Source organism: Podarcis filfolensis (assembly GCF_964270895.1).
Source record: "Podarcis filfolensis genome assembly, chromosome: 1".
NCBI classification, from domain to species: Eukaryota; Metazoa; Chordata; class Lepidosauria; order Squamata; family Lacertidae; genus Podarcis; species Podarcis filfolensis.
The window spans coordinates 18,679,352-18,703,516 of NC_139604.1; the positions used below are offsets into that span (position 1 = coordinate 18,679,352).

Below are 24,165 nucleotides of genomic sequence, written 5' to 3' on the forward strand. Positions count from 1 at the left end.
CTAAAGCATTTGTGTGGCTGCATCAACGGCGTTGCATGAGCAGAAGATTGCAGAACATCTGGAGAACCGCAGGTTTCTCACCCCTCTTCTAATGTCTCTTGACCCTGGACAGCTCTTAAGGAAGTGCCGACTGCTGTGTATGTTAAGGTTCAGATTTGTTTGATTCCACAGGGAAAGGTTAGGCAGAAACTGTTGGACTCCACCATCTGGAAGCCATGAACCACGTTGGCTACCCTTGTATTAGACTAACGTGTCCTTATAATTTATCTTCAGCAACTGGGGGGAAAAAGCAACATGAAAAAGCCAGACTGCATCTTGAATAGGAATAGACTCAACCTCTCAATGGGTTATCCCTGGTCAGTATCCCACAGAAATCTCATCGGCTCATTTTCCACAGATGTTGCACCTGTTTGATGGTCTTCCTGTGGAGGCCTGACCTTCTGCTCCTTGGTTTCCATGATGGTAATGCCAGTCGCTCTGCTAAGCTCAGCTGTTACACCTAATCACCCACAGTGTGCAATGTTTGCTAGTTTTAGAATAGCAGAGATGTGAATATTGCCTCTCCAGAGCAGGAGAGCAGGAGTAACCCTATGGACTGTAAGCTCATTTGCTCAAAGCCATCATGACTTCAGGCTGCCCAGGTTCAAATGTGGACAATAGGTAGAACTGGCACAAGGCAACTTTCTATGTTCCATGTGAGTTGCCAGGGATTGGACCCTTGGGGTTTCTTCGAACTCTACAATTCTCTGATTCTGAGGTGGAATCTACACACATGTTAAAAAACCGCTGTGAAATGCTTTAAAAAAAAGTTTCGAAAAATACATTTAATTTGGCATAGCTCACTATCGCCATCTAGTGTCACATTTGTATATTGCGTTTCGCAACACATTGAAAACGTTTTGTTTGCAGCTGTATAACGGTAAAAGTAAATAGGTAAAGGTAAAGGGACCCCTGACCATTAGGTCCAGTTGTGACCGACTCTGGGGTTGCGGTGCTCATCTCGTTTTATTGGCCAAGGGAGCCGGCGTACAGCTTCCGGGTCATGTGGCCAGCATGACTGAGCCGCTTCTGGTGAACCAGAGCAGCACACGGAAATGCCGTTTACCTTCCCGCCGGAGTGGTACCTATTTATCTACTTGCACTTTTACGTGCTTTCAAACTGCTAGGTTGGCAGGAGCAGGGACCGAGCAATGGGAGCTCACCCCGTCGTGGGGATTCAAACCGCTGGCCTTCTGATCAACATGTCCTAGGCTCTGTGGTTTAACCCACAGTGCCACCCGTGTCCCGCACAGCTGTATAAAGGTAAAGGTAAATAGCTGACTCCTAAGTCAGGCCAGAGAGCAGTTTCAGATGCTGATCTTAATGCTCAGGTAAGCTCCTCAGGGTACAGCTGGCAAAACACAGGGCAACAGCAGCCATTAACCCCTCATTCAAGAAGCTGCGTGAAAGATATAGAAGCTGCGAAACAGCCTGCTGGCTATGAAGGGGAGATGAACTACTGCAAATGTAGGAGGTGATATATGGAAAATAACACATTTTGTTGAAATGGTATAGTGCAACTGGGGTTCCACCGTTAATTATATGTCAATCACTGCTTTCTCTCCATCTTTCTTTTTTGTAATGAAAGGCTGTGAACATCATTTATTTCCTTTCAGTTCCGTCAGCCAATATGCTGGAAATAGATGATGACAGAACATTCCTTAGCCTGGTGAATAATTGCTGTAAGATGGGGTTTACTTTGAAAGCTTTTTTAGCTAAGAATCGACTGTCTCAAGCTCACACTTGGTGACATGAGCGACGATGACACATGCTTTTAAAGCTGTTGTGTGACGGAAACGCTCTATTTCTATAACATGCAATACAAAAGAATGGTGGGCTGTAAAGAAAGAAAAGAAAAAGTCCCGTTCCTGCCCCCCATTTGTGGTGGTGTCTTAAGAATGTTCTTCTGCCTAGCTTTTTGCTTGACATATACGAAAACATGTGGGATTTCCTTTGGTTTAGGATGCCTTTGGGGACCAAGTAAATAAAAGGAACGCAGGTGGGCAAAATGTGCTTGCTTCCTAGCAATTAGCTCGTGGGATTTGAAAAGAAAAGTCTGCAGCAAATCTCTAGCCAGGCACAATCCACTGTGAGCACATTTTGGGCCTGCAACTTGTCTTGGTCATCGTCCAGTTATTCCCCATCATTCTTGGTCTCGTTGCTGTCAAATTCTGCTCTGCCTATTTTCATGCCCAGCTGAAAGTTGGGGGCTGAAAGTTGTTAGGAGATTCCTAGTCCTGTCACAGAGCTACAATGCCCAGGGTTCCCTGTGAAGAGCAATTGGTTGTTAAACCACTCTGGGAATGGTAGTTCCACAAGGAGAATAGAGGTTTCCAAGCAACTTTCAGCACCCTTAACAAACTATACTTCCCAGAATTCTTTTAAAGGAGCCAAGTCTGCTTGTTTTGTGATTGTTGAAGAAATGAACCTATGCTGCCAATTCTATATTCTCAGAAATTATATAATGAATGTTTAAAGGTTAATCAGGTTTTGATTTATATCACCAGTGAATGTATGTAAATACACCAAAATCTTGAGGGAGAATTTCCTGGAGAAAGAAATTAAATATTGTAGCCTAAGCCAAGAAGAAATGTAACATATAGACTGTAAGTATAGACTTTTGCACTTGTCTGTTCAGATATTATTTAGAAATCTTGTTTAAACACTAACAAGTTTTGGTTTATGCCACCAGTGAGTGTTTATAAATATATCAAAATTGTGAGAGAGAATTTACTGAAGAAGCCCGAGACTCTTCATGGGCGAACCAGGTGACAAATGCCGGTACCCTGTCTAATTCTTGTGCGTAACATCACCGACACTTCATTTGATCAAACTTATCTTCGTTGATATCTACAGGAGCCTGGCTAAAGGAACTTTAAAGACTGAATCTTCCTTTTGGACAAAATTTGAATGAGTTTTCTGTTTGTGGCTTCTGTAGTAGATCTTGTACATTGTTCTCTCAAGTTTTAGATTATTAATATAACTGTCAGGGGTCCTTTACCTTTTTTAAAAAAAATATTACGGCACTCCTCCCACCCTCCAAATTGTTAAGCTTTCCGATTGACTTGTCTAAGATCCAGGACAAAGAGCAGCTTTTAAGAAATTCCCCTCAGGCGTCAATTCTACCTTTGAAATCCCAGTAATGTGTGGGAAAATCTGGATGTATAGCAGCGCTGTGTATCGAAAGGTGGCTGGTTGGTGCTTAAACACTAGAGGTCAGCATCATACAACAGACCAATTCTTTCTCTGCGTTGCTTTAACCTTGATCCAAACCAAACCATACTTTCAAGCCCCTTCTCTGATCCCTTTATTCCTGGTTTCATGATATGAAAAATCCAAGTCTTATAGGGTGCATATTATTTTTATTTTACCTTATTTTCATTTTTCATCTAATTCTGGTCGCATTCAGGTTTTTAAAACTCTCTGATTTGTAACTGGTTTTAACAATTGGGTTTGCAATGCTGTTGTCTGATCATTTTCTTCTATCTTATCAGTGCTGGGTTTACGTATAAGCTAAAGAAGCTACAGCTTAGGGCCCCAAGAGGCCCGCCAAAAAAATTTTAAAGGGAAGAAACCTGGATGTACATTTCTAAAATATAAGATAAAAAAACAAATAAAATAAAATCTACATACAGCAACAGTGTTTTGTGTTGTGTAGGCCCCGCCTGCTAGCCTGCTCCCTAAAATTTGCTCATTTCTATATACAGGATGCCTACATAAAATATGCATTTTATGATAGAATACATATTTTGTTATGTGCAAATGGCTTTAGATACCTATTAGGTCCATAAATTACCATATAGCATACATTCAACACAAAAAACAGCGGCAATTTGTTGTTGACAAAGGACAGCTGGGCCCCATTACCTTCAGTAGCTTAGGGCTTCATCAAACCTATATCCAGCCCTGTATATTGTTATGAACATCTTCCTTTTTTTAAAAAAAAGAAATGTGGCGTAAAATAACTGTTCAAATTTCCCAGTCCATTGCTTTGCAGAGCTGATAGTCCTGTGAAGAGAGGCAGGGCTTGCCCATCAGAGCACTGGGTCTCTTTAAGCTCATACTGAAGGAATCTGCTGGTGTTTGCTGGCCTCTGTCTAGCTTTAAGCACCTCTGAGTTCCAGAACGTTGGGGTCACCACCACCAGGTTTCTAGACCCAGAGGACAAAGACATGACAGGGAGGGAAACAGGGGAGAGGTTAGGTAGAACGACAGCAGCATTGAAGCTGTGCCTCTGCAGCAACTAGTTGCAGAAGGCTGGAGGTTGCCAAGAGATTTGCACAGATTGGATTGCTCGGGCATTCTCAGATGCCATGGGTCTGCCTCCTTGGCCAAGAATTTTGCACATTTCCAAAGAGGTGCTTCAGGGCTGCAACTGAACCATGGGGGACACTCCCACCGAAAGGTCTTTCCGTGCGTGCTAAAAATAGGTGCGATATGGTATGGGGATTCCCTGCACGGCTGAGACATCTTCTGCATGAGGCAAATCTGCAGGCAGGCTGAGATCCACCCTGGGCTTGCGAGGGCTTATGTGCATTTGATACAATGGCAGACCGATCCTATGTGTGTTTATGGGGGGGCGGGATCCCAAATAAGTATACTAAATCCCACTAGCTTCCGTGAGGGTGACTTAAAGGTAAAGGGGCCCCTGACCATTAGGTCCAGTCGTGACCGACTCTGGGGTTGTGGCGCTCATCTCGCTTTATTGGCCGAGGGAGCCGGTGTACAGCTTCCGGGTCATGTGGCCAGCATGACTAAGCTGCTTCTGGCGAACCAGAGCAGTGCACAGAAACGCCGTTTACCTTCCCACCACAGTGGTACCTATTTATCTACTTGCACGTTGACGTGCTTTCGAACTGCTAGGTTGGCAGGAGCTGGGACAGAGCAACGGGAGCTCACCCCGTCGGGGGATTCAAACCGCTGACCTTCTGATCGGCAAGTCCTAGGCTCTGTGGTTTAACCCACAGCGCCACCCGCATCTAAGGCAGATCTGAGGACGGGGTCAAATTTTCTTTGTTGCTTAGTTCCTTGTAAATTTTCAACCATTTCGGCAAAGCATGTGTGTGAGTATTTAGGGGTTTGAGGGATTAAATTTTCTCTTTAGAGAGAGACAGGTCAGTTAGGCTAAGAGTACTCAATCAATTTTATCATATATCGCCAAAGGCCTTTACAATGGATGGCAGAGAATTAAAGGAAACTTTAATCTAAAACCCTACAACGTAACCTGTAGCAGATAACATAAAAAGAAATTTACAACATTAAAATTTAGGATTGGCATGCATTCACATAGCTGGAACAGGGCTTCTTGGCTATCAGCGCAAATTTGGCTACCTGGTGTATAGTATATAGATGTTTGTCTGCTAGGAGTTGAACTCTCACTTCCAGTGTGAATTGACCTAGAAACCAATGAAGAATTGGCAATATAGATTTTCCTTTGGGCGATGCATACAGGGGGGAAATCAGCAGATAGTTTGTGATGTCTTCTACCTGATTGCATCCATATATACATTTGCGATCCATATGGGCAGTGCCAGATTTACATATAAGCTGAACAAGCTATAGCTTAGGGCCCCACTCTCTTGGGGCCCCAAAAAAATTTAAAGAGGGGGAAAAAACTGGATGTACATTTCCAAAATATAAGATAAAAAACAAATAAAATATAATCTACATACAGTTAGAGCTTAATAATTGTTGTTGTTGTTTAGTCGTTTAGTCGTGTCCGACTCTTCGTGACCCCATGGACCAGAGCACGCCAGGCACTTCTGTCTTCCACTGCCTCCCGCAGTTTGGTCAAACTCATGCTGGTAGCTTTGAGAACACTGTCCAACCATCTCGTCCTCCATCGTCCCCTTCTCCTTGTGCCCTCCATCTTTCCCAACATCAGGGTCTTTTCCAGGGAGTCTTCTCTTCTCATGAGGTGGCCAAAGTATTGGAGCCTCAGCTTCAGGATCTGTCCTTCCAGTGAGCACTTAGCACTGATTTCCTTAAGAATGGAGAGGTTTGATCTTCTTCCAGTCCATGGGACTCTCAAGAGTCTCCTCCAGCACCATAATTCAAAAGCATCAATTCTTCGGCAATCAGCCTTCTTTATGGTCCAGCTTTCACTTCCATACATCACTACTGGGGAAACCATAGCTTTAACTATACGGACCTTTGTTGGCTATTAATATACTTCTTCTTAATTGTATTTCAGTTCAACAATTACAACAATTGCTTTGATAAAATACATATTTTGTTGTGTGCAAATGGCTTTAGATACCTAATACGGCCATAAATTACCATGTAGTAGGGCTGTCCAACAGGTCGATCACAGGGTGCCCCTGGTCAATCCTGGGATCCTCCCCACCCCCAAGCTTTTCAACCCAAAAAACAGTGACAAATTGTTGTTGGCAAAGGACAGCTGGACATATAAAGGGCCCCATTACGTTCTGTAGCTTAGGGCAGACACAGGCAAACTCAGCCCTCCAGATGTTTTGAGACTACAACTCCCATCATCCCTGACCACTGGTCCTGTTAGCTAGGGATCATGGGAGTTGTAGTCCCAAAACATCTGGAGGGCCGAGTTTGCCTATGCCTGGCTTAGGGCCTCATCAAACCTAAATCCAGCCCTGCATAGGGGCATTCTCTGGTATCTCCCCTCTAAATATGCTGAGGGCATCTGTTGAAACCTTAGTTCTAGAAAGGCCCTGCATTGTTGTGAGGGCAGAATTTCAAGGTAATGGAGCTTTGAGTGATTGGTCTCAATCACTCAAGAGTACTAAGTGTAGCTTTATCCAGCAATTGGATAAAAGCAAGTGCAGCTTAATAATGATGATGATGATACATTTATTCCATCACAGCATGCACAAACATAGTCATTCAAGCACATACCCAATCTAGACCCTCAGGATGACTTTGTCTTCACATCACCCCTGCGAGAGGTTAGGCTGAGTGCCTCAAAGTCACTCCGTGAGTTTCATGGCATGTATAAGCAGCACCGTGGGGCAAATGTTGGCTTGGGCATAGCCACATCCACACCAGGCATTTAAAGACTTCCTGGGAACCACAGTTGGTTAAGGGAGCTGGGAATTGTAGTTCTGGCTGTGAGAGGCAAATTGCAGCTCCTGTGATTCTTGGTGGAGGGAATCCATGTGCTGTAAATGTGCGATGTGGCTGGGAAAACACTGTACAGTGGTACCTTGGGTTAAGTACTTAATTCGTTCCGGAGGTCCGTTCGTAGCCTGAAACTGCTCTTAACCTGAAGCACCACTTTAGTTAATGGGGCCTCCTGCTACCGCTGTGCCACCAGAGCACGATTTCTGTTCTCATCCTGAAGCAAAGTTCTTAACCCGAGGTACTATTTCTGGGTTAGCGGAGTCTGTAACCTGAAGCGTCTGTAACCTGAGGTACCACTGTAAAGAAATGAGTAACCTGCCCAGTATAAACTTCCAGCATCTGCTTTTACTTTTGAGGCAGGCTGGGGAATCACAGGCAATTCAATCAGAGGCCTCTCCACATCATATTCTGAACCCCAGCAGTAATCCAGCACTCTAACCACTACACCACACTGCCTCTTCTCTGTTGCACCTCCATGTGCAACCAGAGTAATGCAGTGGTTTAGAATGAGCATCAGGCAAGAGCCAGGGAGTCTCCAGGTTCCAATTCTCCCCTGAAGTTTGCTGGATGACCTTGGGTCATGCACAATCGCTGTGCCTAAGCAGCCTACCTCCTGGGGTGGTTGTGAGGATCTGCATGTTGCCTTGAGCTCCTCCAAAGAAAGGCAGGATGCAATGGAGAAAAGTAGGGTGCAAGGGGATTTATGACAGCTTTCCCCTTTCGTTGCCTTGAGAGCCTGTGTGATTTAACAGTTAAGAGTGTCGGGTGCGATCCTGAGGGTCATCTAGCCCAACGCCAACAAGGTTTCCCATCCAATCTGAAACCACACCGGACCCTGCTTAGCTTTGCAAACGTTCCAGCGGCTTTATTGCTGCACCACTCCCGTTTCCTATGCCTCTTAGGTGGAGAGATCTCTCTGTCCCGCGCCTCACTTCAGCTCCTGGGTGCGCGCAGGCAAGTTTCAGGACGGTCGGCTAAAGAAGGTGGAAAAAGCAGCAACAAGCAGCAGCCCTGCGCTCGTACCGAGAGCGCGTCTCCGGGAAGAAAAAGAGAGCAGCGCTTGGCTTGCCAAGAAAGTAACCCAATCCTCCCGGCGGGCGGGGTCTGGGACTGATGTAACAGGAAACGGGGATGTTTCCTTTGCGCTGCGGATCGCTTACAACCGGACCACGCTCGCCAGTCCCTTCTCAGACCCAGCCGCCTCCTCCGGAGGGCAGAGCGCAGCAGAGCCGCCTCCCTTCGCCCCATCTCCCAACTTGGATTGTACCTGCCTCTCCTGATCGACTCCTTTGTTGTGCGCTTCGACTTCGCTTCGCATTTGCCTTTTTGGAGTGAGTGAGTGAGTGAGTGTGTGTGTGTGTGTGTGGAAGGGGGCAAAGCTGTCTCCGAAACGAAGAACCCACCGAGAGCTGGACGCACATCCGATCGCCTTGCCTACGGCGCCGCTGGGAGGAAGAGCTTTTGGGTGAGCATCGATCCTAATACAGATCACTCTTGACCCACGCGCGCGAGAGGCAATCGCTCCCGCTGGCGAAGTTGGGGGCTCCCCGCGCGCGTGTGGTTTGCCCAAGCCGTGGAGAGGAACTTTATTTGGAGGCAGGGAGGGGGGAAACTCCTTTGTTCGAAAGCGCGCCTCCGTGTAGGGGTGAGAAAGGTGGGACCACACGCAACTCGGGGCTTCGCCGGCTGCGCGTAAAGAGACAGACCCCAAGTTGGCAGCAAGCGGCACCCGGGCGCACCCGGTTTCGCCTTGGGGAAGTGCAGGAAATCGTCCGGGCGCCTTCGGAGTTTTCAGAATCCCTCTGGAGCAAAGCCCGGCGTGGAAAGCAGGCGGCTTTGGGCAAAGCAGGGGCGAACGGAAGAAGAGGACGAGGGCGATGCCGGCGCTGCAGCCGCGCTCGCCTCGGTGCCGTTTCAGTGGCTGAATCGGCGCGAAGGTTTGCGCGCATTGCGAGCTCCTTCGCTTGTCGGAAAGGGTGGCGCGGAGAGAGAGGAGCGTGCAAAAAGGCACCCCCGGTAGCCCTTTGCTGTTCGTGTCAGATCACACTCAAGGCTGTAAACCCGCGCGTCCTTACTTGGGAATAAGCCTCGTTGCTCTCAGTTAGGGCTTCCTTCAAGTAAACGGGGGAAAGCTTGTTCTGGAAGTCCCACAGAGATCAGTGGGGCTCTTTCCTACATAAGGAGACACAGTTGAGGCCATTCGCTGTGGCACTTGTGTCAGAGTAGGCTTTGCATCGTTATTAGCATTCAGGGAAGTTTTTAGTGTGTGATGTTGTATTGCGCTTTTATTGTGTTTTTTTTTGTTGGGAGCTGCCCAGAGTGGCTGGGGCAACACAGTCAGATGGGCATCATATTTATAAATTGTTGTTGTTGTTGTTGTTGTTTGTATATCACCCTTCACCTGCAGATAAAGTTCAATAGCTGGTACTAATCACATTTGCATCCAGATGTTGCTATTTCTGATTTTATGTATGAACAGCCTAGGTCCCAGATCCAGCCAGCTTTGCTATTTCCAGGAAATATGCTTTAAGATCCATAGCCTTGTTTGCTGCTACCAGTCCTTTAGGTGCCAATGTGCCTAGAATTTCTGCCCAGGGCTGCAATTCTGCGCACACTTACCTGGGAGCGAGCCGGATGCAATTCGGTCACTCTTCTGAGTAGGCATACATTGTTTGGATCCGACTGCATGGTCGCAATCCCAAGCAACTGGCAATCCCACACTGAGTGAGAGGACTTCTGAGTAAGCCTGGTTAGGACTGGGGTATTAGCGGGTCATGTGTTCACCACAAACACTGCTGCTTTTTCTCCTTCAGCCTCAGAACCATTGGAGCCATGAAAATGTGGAAGCGTGTGGACTTGTAGGGTTACATTTTCTCCCCATCCTCGTGTGGTTTGACTTCTCTTGATTTGGATGTAGCAAAGTGGCAGCCGCACATGAACATAGGGGAGTTTTTCATGTTTGGTGTTATATTGTGTTTTTAATATTCAGCTAGGAACTGCCCAGATTTGGGGGCAACCCAGTCAGATGGCCAGCCTATAAATAAAATTATTATTATTATTGTTATTATTATTTCCATGAGGTTCAGCTTTGGTGATTGACTTTCTGTGTGTAAGGAAGAAATAGTTTAAGGAGGATTGGCTCCTGTGTGATGAGTTGTCAATGATAAAAATTCTACTCAGGTGTATAGAGGGAAAGAAATGCCTTTGGTTGGCAGCCCTACATTTAAACTCTATGGAGAATTTGTGAGCGCAGAATGGATGTGCGGTCCAAGGCTCCACTGCTATTTTGGCCATTTGAAATTAACCCTTCTTAGCACTGGGGAGCAGGACTCCACTTACCTGGAAGGTCAAGGGTTGTTGAGGAAACCCCCGATAGAAATAACAGAGAGTGCTGAAACGCTTTGGAAAGACTTGTTTGGGGCTTTTCTTTTGCCGGAGATAAGTGCAGGTAAACCCCCTTCATACAAGAGTAGCTGCTAAAGGACTGGAGTTGTTCTTCCCTTCTGGAGTTAAGAGTTACAGCTGGTTTTATCATATTTTTAAGTACTGCGGTTGTTCGTTCGGAACTCAAATGGCACGGGGTTAACTTTCATCCATGAACCCTATGAGGTAATTCAGGCTGGTACCTTGTCTCCATTCCCCCAGGAGGAGAAATCCCTATAGCTCAGAAGTGCATTAATTGCTTCACATGTCTCGCGTTTCTTGACTGTGCCTACAAAGGTCTGTCCATTACAATGGTTAGAAATTGTGTCATTTGTTGTGTCCCTTGCTGCTTGTAACCCATAATGGGCTATTGCTCTACATTTCAACGTTTCCTTTTGTCTGCTGGATACCAGTTGTCTGCTTGTATTACTACTTTTGACCTTTTTTAAAAAAAGAAAAAGAAAAGGAATGAGACACTTTGCAAATGGTCAAATAAAATCCTGCTCTTTGTTGCCATGATCCAGATAAGTGTTGACCGGTGTATTTCTGGAACATCTTTCAGAGGGTGGACTAGGGGATTTGGGACCTGTTCTCAAAAACATTCACAGATCTAAAACATCAGACCAGAATATCTTTCTTTGGATTATAAAGAAACCGGCCACTGAGTAGTGCTTAGCCGTGATGCAAAACTAGAGTTCAGGACACAGGTGGCGCTGTGGTCTAAACCACTAAGTCTCTTGGGCTTGCCAATCAGAAGGTTGTTGGTTCGAATCCCCGTGACGGAGTGAGCTCCTGTTGTTCGGTCCCAGCTCCTCCCAACCTAGCAGTTCAAAAGCACACCAGTGCAAGTAGATAAATAGGTACCACTGCTGTGGGAAGGCAAACAGCGTTTCTGTGCGCTCTGGCTTCTATCACGGTGTCCCGTTGCACCAGAAGTGGTTTCGTCATGCTGGCCAGTTGACCCAGAAAGCTGTCTGTCGACAAACGTCGGCTCCCTCAGCCTGAAAGCGAGATGAGCGCCACAAACCCATAGTCGCCTTTGACTGGACTTAACTGTCCAGGGGTCCTTTGCCTTTAACTTCTACCTTTTACCTTTACTATAGTTCACATTATCACCTTAGAGGATGGTGAAGTTGTGTGTGTGTTTCTTTTCTGTGTGTTCCTCAGATGTTCAAATCAACATGGCTTCATTAGTGTCATGTTTGTGTTTATTTGTATACAGGGGACATTGATGGGCAAGGATCCTCACACCTTTGCTAGGAATGGCCAAAGGACTCTCGCCTGTGTGAATAGTTTCTTATGACAGTAGTACAGGATGCAACTATATTTTGGATGACGTTGAGCTGTGTGAACACAGGTTCAAAACCCACCACTGGAAACGCAGCGAATGCACTGTAAAGGGGAGTGTGAATTTATTTAATTTTTATTTATTTTATATCCCGCCCATCTGGCTGGGTTTCCCCAGCCATTCTGGGCAGCTTACAACATATATAAAAACACAACAAAACATCAAACATTAAAAAACCACATATCCTATACAAGCAACAAACAAACCAATAAATCAATAGAAACCAACAACAATAACAAACAGTTTACAGTTTGTTCAAATTAAAATAACCACCAACCCCAACTAAACATTTAACTAACACCAACCTGACAAAAACAAAACAGAGGAACCAAAATTGGAACTGGTTAAAGCATTGTGAAACTATTTAGCCAGTTGCCCCAACCCAAGAGTTGTTCCAGCAATGTCTCAATGGCCTCCCAGGAGCCTCTTTTAGCTGCTCAAGGTGAGTCTGGGCTCCATCCCTTAGGACAGGTGAAAATGGGCCTTGAAGTAGTATTCCTTCCAGCACTCACAGTGCAGCCATGAACACCGCAGCGGTTAACCTCCTCCACTCCAAGGCCACAATCCCTTGGAAACATGGTGGTGAGGGCTACATAACAGTGAGGCTAGAAGCAAAGATGGTCATGGCCTGTGTTTTTTCTCTCTCTTTCTGCCACCTGCTTCCCCACTTCTCTCTCTCTCCTTCCTTCCCTCCCTCCCTCTTTCTCTTCCTCCCTGCCCAGAGAACTGCCAGGAAAGGACAGATTGATGTTGCCAGAGGTCTCAACTGATTGTTCCCAGAGGGATTTCCATCCATCCATCCATCCTCCTCCTTGCTCTACCCATTTTGGCTTTGTGCGTGTTTTGCTTCCCTGCGCTCCTTCTCTTCCTTCCAGCTCCCCCCAACTGCATGAAATCCATCAGAGGTCCACAGGTCCCTCACCACTCAAAAATCATTACCACAGTCCTGTAAGGCAGGAGAATATGATTCTCCCCGTGTCGCAAAGGGATTCACATGCACCATGCAGTTAAAGCACCACTCGGGGGCGGGGGGAAGAACCCTGGGAGCTGTAGTTTGTTAAGGGTGCTGAGAACGGTAGCTGTGTGCAGTTTCCAGGGGCCTCAACCTCGAGGTTTCCTCACCTCATGTCACTCTATGTAGCATTTTGAGGCAGGGGAATTCTGACCACGACACCACAACGCAGCACATTTTGCACCATGGAAGAAGAGCAGGAGAGAGAATAAGACACAGGGCTCCTATTTTCAGTGGCCACCCGGCACCTGCAGCATCTTTTAATTTTGGCCCAAGGTGTTTAGAAAGCAACTTCATCCTCAAAACCAAATCCTATCACAGTCAGTGAATAAACTATCCAGATTAGAGCTAGATCAAACACCTTTTGTGACTCTCTGTGTGTGCTTTGAATGTATGGCGGTTAGGCAGCCTGTAAAATCCAAATCTAACATCATAAATTTGTCAAACAAGTTTGTTTGCGGACTGAAATCCACGGTAGTTTTCATGTCTAAGGCTTAAATCACCCTTTGCTTTGAACATCCTCTAAAATGCGAATAGGAAACTTCATTAATAAAAAAATCTACATTCGATTTTTTCCCCTGCATTTGGTCTGGCATTAACCACTTTAGGAATGTAAGAAGACCTCTTCTGGACCAAACCAAAGATCCATCTATAATTCACACATGGCACAGGAAAGGTTGAAAGGGGCTTCTGAGCCTATATTTTTTGCAGTTGAATCCCCGAAGGAAAGAAAGTATAAACTGAAAGAAATGGTGGGTTCAAGTGCAAGCATTTTTGCTTTCTGGGATATAAATGTTTTATTTTAGTTTGCTTAAAATAGTATATATAAGAAGATGGATTGTTCTGTTGTTTATGGATATGTTGCTTTTTTTTGGTTTGGTTTTTTAAAAAGTTTTTAAAAAATTTTATTAAGTACAAATTAGAAAACATACATATTCACAACAAAAGAAAATACAAAAGAAAAAGAAAATACATCTAACCAAGGGGAAAAAAATAGAGAATATTTTGTCTCTTTTCATATTTACAGTTATTTATACCTCTATAAAATGCTATTCACAAAAAAGCAGTGAAATGAAAGATAATGTAACAGAAAAGAGAAAAAAAGAACAAAGAAAGAATATAGAAGTAAAAGAAAAAGATCATAGGGGGAAATTTTTAAAAGTAGATAAGTACTCACAATACATAGCCGTTTCCCATCTATATTTATATTCAATTGTATAATTTCATCTTGTCCTTATCTACCTTAAATGAAGTGTTTTGTGTGTTTTTTTAAAAAAAAGACTTTCACCGTTTACCTCACGCGTTTTTAATAATCCGTTCGTCAGAACCTCTGTTCTTCTTATTTTCCGTTTGGATTTCCTTAATGTCTCACTTTGTATTTTTTGTATTATATTTATGTTGCTTGTTAACACTCTCGGTGCTGACGTGGTATAGGCAGTTGTGCTCCTGTAGCTAGGAAAATGAAAGAGTACCACCGGCATATGATTCAAGCAGTTGGCTCATCCACTTTGAGAAGGACGTGCAAGAGGACATTTTGTAGCTCTTCAGTGGTTAGTTATTAGTCCTACAATACTTACGTTTCAATTGTGGTGATGCTGGCTAATTTTGGTTACTTTAGAAGTCAGTGAAACAATTGTTTGAAACCTCAGCCTGATCTTTCACAAGTCAAAATTTAGAGCGAATCTTCTGGTGTCTTTGGTTTTATGTTTAATAGAATCTGAGGAAGCGGGCAAGTGGAAGGTTAGGGGGATAACTTTAACCGTGTTACACACGAGTTGCCAAAGCTGAGGTGGTTTTAAAATGGTACGTGCACAGTTCAGCAAAGCCACTATTTTGGAACAAATAAGATTCACAAGGTGAAGCAGTTTTCACTTCTTTCGTAATTTCCAGCAGGCCATTGATCTCTGCGTCTCCCTCCAAGTGGCAGGTCTATACTTACTCTTTTTGAAGATCTGCAAATGTGTTGAACAGAAGCTCACCGAAATATTTCAGTCCTTTTCAGTGAAGCCAGCTGAACCGTCACCAGTGCACACCTCCACAGGGTTGTGGAGGTGTGGTGAGCGACAGAGGCTGGCTGGTTCATCCTGGCGTGACAAAATTGGCCAAATGCTAGGGTTAAAATAATAATAATTAAGCATCCTTTAACCTTTAGCTGTATTGTTCAAAATCCCATGTTGATCAGGAAGGGGGAGCAGGAATCTCAACTTTCCCACATCCACACCCAACCAACAAGCCATTGCATCACAACTGCTTTTATTCTCACTGAGTGGAAGTCTTTTTTTGGGGGGGGGCAACACACTCTAAATTCCCAATGCAGTTTTGTTAAATGGTATTTTAAAAAGTTTCGTCGCCGCTTCAGGTCAGCGTTGTCATTTCAATGCAAAGTATACTTGTACCTCGCAGTCACACTTTTGCAAACATAACCTCCTTCCTTCTATTCACCTTCTGCCCACGTTTGTAGTTTCTGAGTGAATCGTGCAGAAATAAGTTCACGTTTACAGGCCTTGGGAAAATTAGATTGAATGGATGCGGATATTGTTGCTAAGATGAAGAGGGATTTTCAGGGGATATTTGTGGCAGGCTGCAAATCTCCTGGCCCATTCCTCCTTTTGAAAACTTAATTTAAAAATAAATAAATCAGGGTGACTGGGTGTGCTACGTGTTGGAGTACCCAAAACGAAACCCCAGCCACTTGCTGTTTTAATTTACCCAGAGGACTTTTTTAAATGTACGAGTACATACACACAATTCTTGCACAGAGAGACAAAAGTTATTGAAATATTTCATACAGTAGCACAGTGAGTGCTGATGTACAAATTGCAACCTGAGCAGGGTAGAGGACCCAGTACACACATTAAAAAAGGTAAAAGGTAAAGGACCCCTGGACGGTTAAGTCCAGTCAAAGGTGACTATTGGGTTGCGGCGCTCATCTCGCTTTCAGGCCGAGGGAGCCGGCGTTTGTCTACAGACAGCTTTCTAGGTCATGTGGCGAGCATGACTAAGTGGTTTCTGACACAACGGAACACCGTGACGGAAACCAGAGTGCACGGAAATGCTGTTAACCTTCCCGCCACAGCGGTACCTATTTATTTACTTGCACTGGTGTGCTTTTGAACTGCTAGGTAGGCAGGAGCTGGAGCAGAGCAACAGGCGCTCACCCCATTGTGCGGATTTGAACTGCCGACCTTCTGATCAGCAAGCCCAAGAGGATCAGTGGTTTAGACCACAGCGCCAACCGCATCCCTTTACCAGTGCACACGTACAATGTTGTGGATCTAGGAAATCCTTTAAGCACCTCATAGCTCAGCTTAAGTCCTGACATGCAGAGGTTGTTTCACCCTATGACACCCAGAGCTCTCCCCCCGACAACCAGAGTTACCCCCCTAAAAGCCAGCCTCAGTGTGCATCTACATATAAATTAGCAGGTTTAACCCTGTGTCGTGAGCCTGCGCCCCAAGCCTTTCAAGTACCTATCCTCTTTCCCTTTGCTTCTGTGGCTTTTGCACAGATTTACCAAAAGGGCCCTGGCATTTGAAAGCTTCTGCCCTGTTTCTGGCGCTTCTATAAAGCAAACCTGCAATGTGACTTAAGTCAATTTATGGTTTTATTGACGGCTTTGAAACTGCATTCATGCCGATAAAGGAGGAGAAGACGAGGCTTGCTGTTTGGCACGCCTTGTGTCTTGAAAAGTTTGGAGAACCCAGGAAGCACTTCTGTCCAAGAATTTGAAAGCAGCTTGTTCAAAGCTCCTCACCACGTTCACAGCAGATGTGACATTTAAAAGTAAGGACTTCCTGCTTTGCAGCTCGGCCTCTTTACATAAGGTGCAATTCCCCTTATATATACATATATATATATTTAATTTTTAACCTGGTAACCACAACATTCGCTGAGCTTTATTATTTTGCAGTCAGCTGCATATGTGTACATTACATAAACTTTCTGGAAGGAAGCCCAGATCCAGCCCACTCTGTATCTTATCTCTGTGTAGGCAACACACAGCATTATGGCATGGCAAAACAAAGTGGTTTTCCTCTGTCGTGAAGTGGGAGGGGGGTGGACCTCAGACCTGGGAGCCAAATACTCCAGCACTCTCACTCTGGTCCTTGGGAACTCTCTTTGCACTCCTGACTGGCCCTGCTTCACCTTCTCCTTGATTTACCTGGCCAGAACTCCTTAAACCAGGGGCCAGCAAACTTTTTCAGCAGGGGAAGCGGTCCACTGTCCCTCAGACCTTGGGGGGGCGGACTATATTTTTTTTTGGGGGGGGGTGGGATGAACGAATTCCTATGCCCCACAAATAACCCAGAGATGCATTTGAAATAAAAGGACACATTCTACTCATGTAAAAACACGCTGATTCCTGGACCATCCGCGGGTCAGATTTAGAAGGCGATTGGGCCGGAACCAGCCCTGGGCCTTAGTTTGCTTACCCATGCCTTAAACTCTGCTAATGACACTTTTTTTGTCTGAATGGAGGATTGTGAGGGGTGTGAAAAGCAGTGTAAAAACAAAGGGTGCATCCATTGTGGGTGGCTCTTGTGAACCAAGTAAAACCTTCTCTTGGGAAAACACACAGAAGTAGCAATCAGGAACAGCTCAGGCCTCTATCTCTGTGGGTTTTCCAAAGAAAACTGGCAATTTAACCATTTTAATTGTATGGGGACATTAATTTTGTTTCCTGGTGTTCATACCAAGTGCAAAATGTCTAATGAGATGTCCCCCACCTGAACAGCAGTTCCTTACCACCCTCACTTAAATATACTGAGCAATATAGGCGTTTTGGATCAAGGGGAAGCAACTTTTCCTCAGGGTATGAATTTATTATGTGTGTGTGATAAAGACTTCAAATCTTGCAGCCCAGATTCAGATTATTAACATTTCCGGGCAAAGAAAGAGGCCAAAATCGTTCTGCGTAATCCACTCGGAAAACATAATTTTGATTAAATTCAAGTGGCAGAGCTTACTGAATTTTAAATGCAAGGGTTTTGAGCAAAGGAAAGTACAATCACATAGCTGTTAAGAACATTTAATAATAATTCCGCCATTGAGCACAGTTTTTAAAATTCAGATCATCCGTTTCTGCCTACATATGTAGGCATTGGATTTGTGGCCATTATGTTCATTTGCCTTCAATAGCAATAAAGCTCTGCTGGATGTAATATTAATTGCCTCTGGTCTATTTTTTGGGGAATCCTGCAACGAGATTTAAATTTTTACTCTGCTAACTCTTTCTTGGGCTCCATGATCACTGCAGATGGTGACAGCAGTTATGAAATTAAAAGACGCCTGCTTCTTGGGAGAAAAGCAATGACAAACCTAGACAGCATCTTAAAAAGCAGAGACATCACCTTGCCAACAAAGGCCCGTATAGTTAAAGCTATGGTTTTCCCAGTAGTGATGTATGGAAGTGAGAGCTGGACCATAAAGAAGGCTGATTGCCGAAGAATGGATGCGTTTGAATTATGGTGCTGGAGGAAACTCTTGAGAGTCCCATGGACTGGAAGAAGATCAAACCTATCCATTCTGAAGGAAATCAGCCCTGAGTGCTCACTGGAAGGACAGATCCTGAAGCTGAGGCTCCAATACTTTGGCCACCTCATGAGAAGAGAAGACTCCCTGGTGTTGGGAAAGATTGAGGGCACAAGGAGAAGGGGACGGCAGAGGACGAGATGGTTGGACAGTGTTCTCAAAGCTACCAGCATGAGTTTGACCAAACTGTGGGAGGCAGTGGGAGACAGGAGTGCCTGGTGTGTTCTCGTCCATGGGGTCATGAAGAGTCGGACACGACTAAAAGACTAAACAACAACAAACTATACATTGTAGTTCTGTTCTGGATCAATATTGAGTAGAATTCCGTGACAGTGTCTACATATGTAGTGTGTCTGTTGACTGCAGCAAATATGGTCCTGAAACATTTTCTTTGAAGCCATTCAGCTGGAGTTAGGGTTGCCATACGTCTGGAATTTCCTGGACATATTCAGAATACTGCAGCCGCATCTGGATAGAAATCGGTGGAATGTCTGGGAAAATTCAGACGTACGAAAGCCTATGTCAGTAGTGTGGTTTTCCTCAGAAACAGCTCAAAAATGTCCAATCTCCTTGTGACTTTGCCAGAGAAAAAGCTCAACAACTTTTCTGTCTGGGTTTTCACTTTTTGAAATATGGCAACCCTAGCTGGAGTACTTCTTTGAAGTAAATTGGTTGTTTATTGGGCAGCGTGGGAAAGAAGTTAAGTAGTTATCCAAATAGTAAATAGAGCAGCTTGTTGTATAATTAGTAACACCAGAAAAAAAAACCACGTTCATTTCCTCTATATCTAAAACGAAGTCTTTGGTTTAAAGCAGCTGTGCTTCTTGTCTGCCTGAAGGTTAGTGACAGTAAGACAGTTTCTTGTTTACTAAACACAGAGTGTTGGGTAGGTTTTAATAATAGCACTAAGTAAAGTGGTCCAGTTCCAAATTACTATGCGCTTTTTTTTTATCTTGTCAAATAAAAGCTCAACGACTAATGTTATATGGCAACTCTACATTTAAAGCACTATCATCGGGATTTAAACTGCCATGGCTCCCCAACTGTCATTTGTTAAGGGTGCTGGGAGTTTTTAGGAGACCCCTGTTGCCCTCACAGAACTACAATTCCCAGAGTTCCCTAGGAAGAGCGGTTGATTCTTAAGCCATTGCTGGGAATGAAGCAGGCCCAACAATGACTAGGATGCCAATGGATGTGCTAGGTTCTTTGAGGATAAAATTGCTCATCGCCACAACAACTCAGATGCCATGGCTAATAAAGGTCCGATGTGCCAGGATGTAATGCGATTTTATGGGATCAACGACAGCTTTCCAGGTCTGAGGAAACAGGCAAAGTGCTTCTAGTGGCTCAGTCAACAACGTGTATTGTTCCTTGTGTACCGCTTTGAGGTGGGCTGCCGGGGGGGGGGGGGATACAGTCAAGTGGAATAAATAAATAAAAGCTGAAAACCACTGAACGCTACCAACAAATTTAACTTTAACACAAAGGACCTTCTTCATGATGTAACTCCCTTTCATGCCTTATTCCTTCCGTTTCTGCTCTTAAAGGAGTCTAACTCTCACACCATGCCCTCTCTGCCAGCCACAAAAGCAATTGCTTCCCACTTCAACTTACCTACCACTGACCCGGCAGCTGCCATTTTAAAAATTCAGAATTGCGATTTTAGAGTGTCTTTGTTTTGGAGCTGTTATGTACTGAAGTTCTCACCGTGGGCCAGCAGGGGGATACTGTAGATAGTTTTCACTCAGGTCCACATATGCAAATAAGGGATTGAAAGTGACGTTCAGTGATTGGATATTTACAGAAAGTTGTTACAGTTGCGTTGTAGTGGAGCTCTATATAAGCAGACTGGCTGAATCCTTCAGTTCAGTTTTGTTCTGGCCTGTGAATAAACAAGAGCTGTTTGAAGAATCTGATGTCGTCTGATATGTTCACCCACAACTTAACAGGAGCACTGTCTCGTCATTACATGCGCAAACCTCGGGGTCCCTCTGAAACCGATGGGACATGTTAGTCCTGACTTACACCCTTGTGCAAATTAATTGAAACCAACAATGTAGTTTATTGTACAAAACTCACATATATACGTACAAAACTCACATATATGTACATTAGTAATGGATATGACCTCCGCTATTTTTAAGCAGCATTTGAACACAGTTTGGCATGGAATCTACTAGTTTTGAATAGTCACTGTTGATTTTCGGATCCCTGTACCACCCTTGAATCAGCGCCTGAATGGGCTTCTCCATAGTCGTACAGTCTACAGCACAGAGGCGACTTTTGCATATAGCCCACAAATTCTCAATGGGATTTACATCCAGGGAATTCCCTGGCCAATCAAGTACCTGTATTTGCTGCTCTGTCATGAATTTCTTCACCACTTTCGATGTGTAGCAAGGGGCAATATCCCAGTACCGTCAGGATACCTCTTTTCCAGCTCTGGAATAACTCTTTCGTAGAACCTCAATATATTGCGGCGAGCGCATCATTCCTTCTGTTGGCTGCAGGCTTCTGACACCATAATGATCAACTGACATTTTGAGTACAGGATTATGAGTAAGATAGAAAACATGCTTTGTTTCAATTAATTTGCACAAGGGTGTAAGCCCCGTTGAGTTCTGTTGAGAATGAAGTGCAACTAAGTTAGCTTGGACCCCGCAAAAGTAAAATAAACTTTTTAAAAAGAAGGCATTCTCCCGAGTGCAGTAGTTCAGTTCTTGATATGCAGGGAAAGTAGCCCTGAGCAAACAGCCTTTATCATAGACAATGAGATCCTCCGAATGGAAATGTATCGTACTTGTGAGTTTATTATGGGAATATCTTAACTTTTGTGGTGGGTTTTGTCAATGGAGTCCAGCAGGTGTCACTCTGGGGACTAAACATGAAGGAGATGTTAGAATGACTTTTTTTTCAGAAGATAGGATGTGCTGCAGAAAGATATTTTATTCATAACCCATAAGAAATCCTTTCACTGCAGTTCTATCTCAATCTCTTTTAAGCTGGCATTAAGCTGCTTCTCAAGACCTTCCTCCTCCTCTGTTACAAACTGTTGTAACTTTGATGTGTGATCTACTTTAAGAATGACACGCACATGGCCCTGGATATGGTGCTTGCATTCATTGACTATAAGCAGCTGCTTCAACTAAGCAAACATACACAATGGGTTGCTGCAGATAACTGTGATTATGACCAGTGTTTGAAACTCCCATTGTTCCAGGCGCATTTTGCGACAGGGAATTCCATTAGTGCAAGCAGCTTCTGAGCTCTGGGCGCAGTGCTGCACCTGAGATTTTGGATTAAAACTGCTGAGTGGAAGGAAAGGAGGACCTTTTTCTGCATCCACACTTCCAGCTGCTCTCTGAAGACTGGAGAAGGGACCCTCTTAAGAATATCAGGGGGTGGGCAGGGGAAGGACTAGACCATGTGAAAAAGGAACCTACTATTTTGGCTTCATTCATTTTCCGCTTTGTATTCTTGTTATAAAAAAATGCATGCCTAGACATTCCGTTGTGGCACCCATAACTTCGGTTTAAGGTGCCATTTAGCTTCTAACTGCCATATCTCAGTTTCTAACACTGATTATGGCTACAGCTTGAGCCTATGGTCTGTCTCACTAGGCAAAATGATATTGCCGTGGAATATTCCCACGGTAAGAGGAGTGCGTATGTTCTGAGATGCTAAATCCACAAAGAAGTGTACAGAGTTGAGGAAGCCAGAACATTTTCCATGTCTGATAGCAATAACATAGGCAACTTTATTGGTTTGTCAACAAAAAGGTCATGTGTTTATGAAAAAAGGTTAGAGCGGGTGTGTGTTTTTATGAAAGGGTGTGGGTCCCTCTTTGTAGAAATATGTCTTTGGGCTCAGCGGGGAACTGATTTGCTGTATTGTTCCTGTTGGGAAGCTGGATGTTTTGTTGAGACAAATGATTTGTTTGTACGTACTGTGAATTGTTAGTCTTGGCTACTTGATTCATTCATTCCAAATATTAATAAGTCAATATTATTTATAAGTACATTGCCCTCGCAAAACAATCTACAAAAAAAGGAGAGCTATGAGATAGAAGACATCAGAATGATGTGTGCATTATATGTAAGAAAGCTCAAACTGAATCATACAGACTGTTTGTGAATTGAATTGAATTTTATTATTATGGTCACAGACCAGTTCCGGCTCACTTACAATATCAGGAAAATCATAAAACACAACAGAATACATTGAATTGCAATTGGGTATAACAGAGACAATTCAGATATAGCGGCAGTTAAAAATACACAGTGGTACCTCGGGTTACATATGCTTCAGGTTACAGACTCCAGTAACCCAGAAATAGTACCTCGGGTTAAGAACTTTGCTTCAGGATGAGAACAGAAATCGCGCGGCAGTGGGAGGCCCCATTAGCTAAAGTGGTACCTCAGGTTAAGAACAGTTTCAGGTTAAGAAAGGATCTCCGGAACGAATTAAGTGCATAACCAGAGGTACCACTGTATATTAAATCTTGATCACTAAAATATAACCTAAAATTGTCATTTAAAACCTTAATCATTTTGGTGGTACAGTTTGTTCCCTAAGTTTTATGGTAGCACAGCTTGTTCCCTAAGTTTTTTATGACTGTTTGTGATTTTCGGCAGAGGTAGAGAGAAAAATATTCAAGCCTTGCTTAAGCCCCTGAACTGAAGTGGCAGGGTGTAAATGAGTTGGAAGGGAGTTCCATTGCTGTGGAATCACCGCTAAAACGGCCCTGTTTCCTGAGGACACTAATCTGAAGCTATCTAAAAGCACCCAGCCTGTTAACATAGGTTATTCTTGGAAAACTACTGTGCGAACCAGTATCAAAACTTGGCTTAATAATGGGCAAGCCTTAGTCATGCATGCAGCCCCTAGAATTGGCTGCACATTCCATTGAACTCCAGTGACATGCATTTCCAAGGGTACATGCAGGGCCAGATTTAGGTCTGATGAGGCCCGAAGCTACTGAAGGTAATGGGGCCCTTTATATGTCCAGCTGTCCTTTGTCAACAACAAATTGTTGCTGTTTTTTTGTGTTGAATATATGCTATATGGTAATTTATGGACCTAATAGGTATCTAAAGCTATTTGCATATGTTGCCATGCAACCAGTCCATGCAGAATGTAGGCACCCTCTCTCTATATATATATTTCAAAAAAAAATATTGATTTTCCAAAATTTGTAAACAAGCAAACAAACATACATCTTAACTGTACTTAATCCAATCTTAGTAACATTGTTAAGTGACTTCCTCAAACCCCCCCTGGCTGAATTTCAGTATATATCATTGTAACAGTTTTCCAAAGCAAGTTTCTCATAAAATTTACTTAATCACTTAACATCTTTCTTTCTTTTCATCTTTAAACATATTATTCTATAATTTCACATATTTAAATCCTAAGCCTATCTGTTATTTGCAAGTATTTCTATTTAAGTTATCTTACCATATTTAACTAAATAGTCTTTGAATTTCATCCATTACTCCTGGTGCTCCTCCTCCTTCCGGTCGTGGACTCTTCCGGTCAGGTCGGCTAGCTTCCCTCTATATAGAAATGAGTAAACCAGTGATATTTTAGGGAGCAGGCTAGCAGGTGGGGCCCATTACTTACATCATAGGAGCCTACACAACACTGTTGCTGTATGTAGGTTTTATTTTATTTGTTTTTTATCTTATATTTTGGAAATAAACATCCAGTTTTTTTC

At 43.9% G+C, this 24,165-nt stretch overlaps 1 protein-coding gene across 4 annotated transcripts in view; it reads left to right on the plus strand.

Annotated features, from left to right (window-relative positions):
- The first annotated feature begins 8,253 nt into the window (after positions 1–8,253).
- Positions 8,254–24,165, plus strand: part of CALCRL (calcitonin receptor like receptor) — a 93,514-nt gene continuing 77,602 nt past the window's right edge. For all 4 annotated transcript variants that reach the window (XR_014552005.1, XR_014552006.1, XM_083630836.1 and 1 more), the window contains exon 1: positions 8,254–8,599. The gene's annotated coding sequence lies outside the window, so the exon portion shown is untranslated. The remainder of the gene's footprint in view (positions 8,600–24,165) is intronic.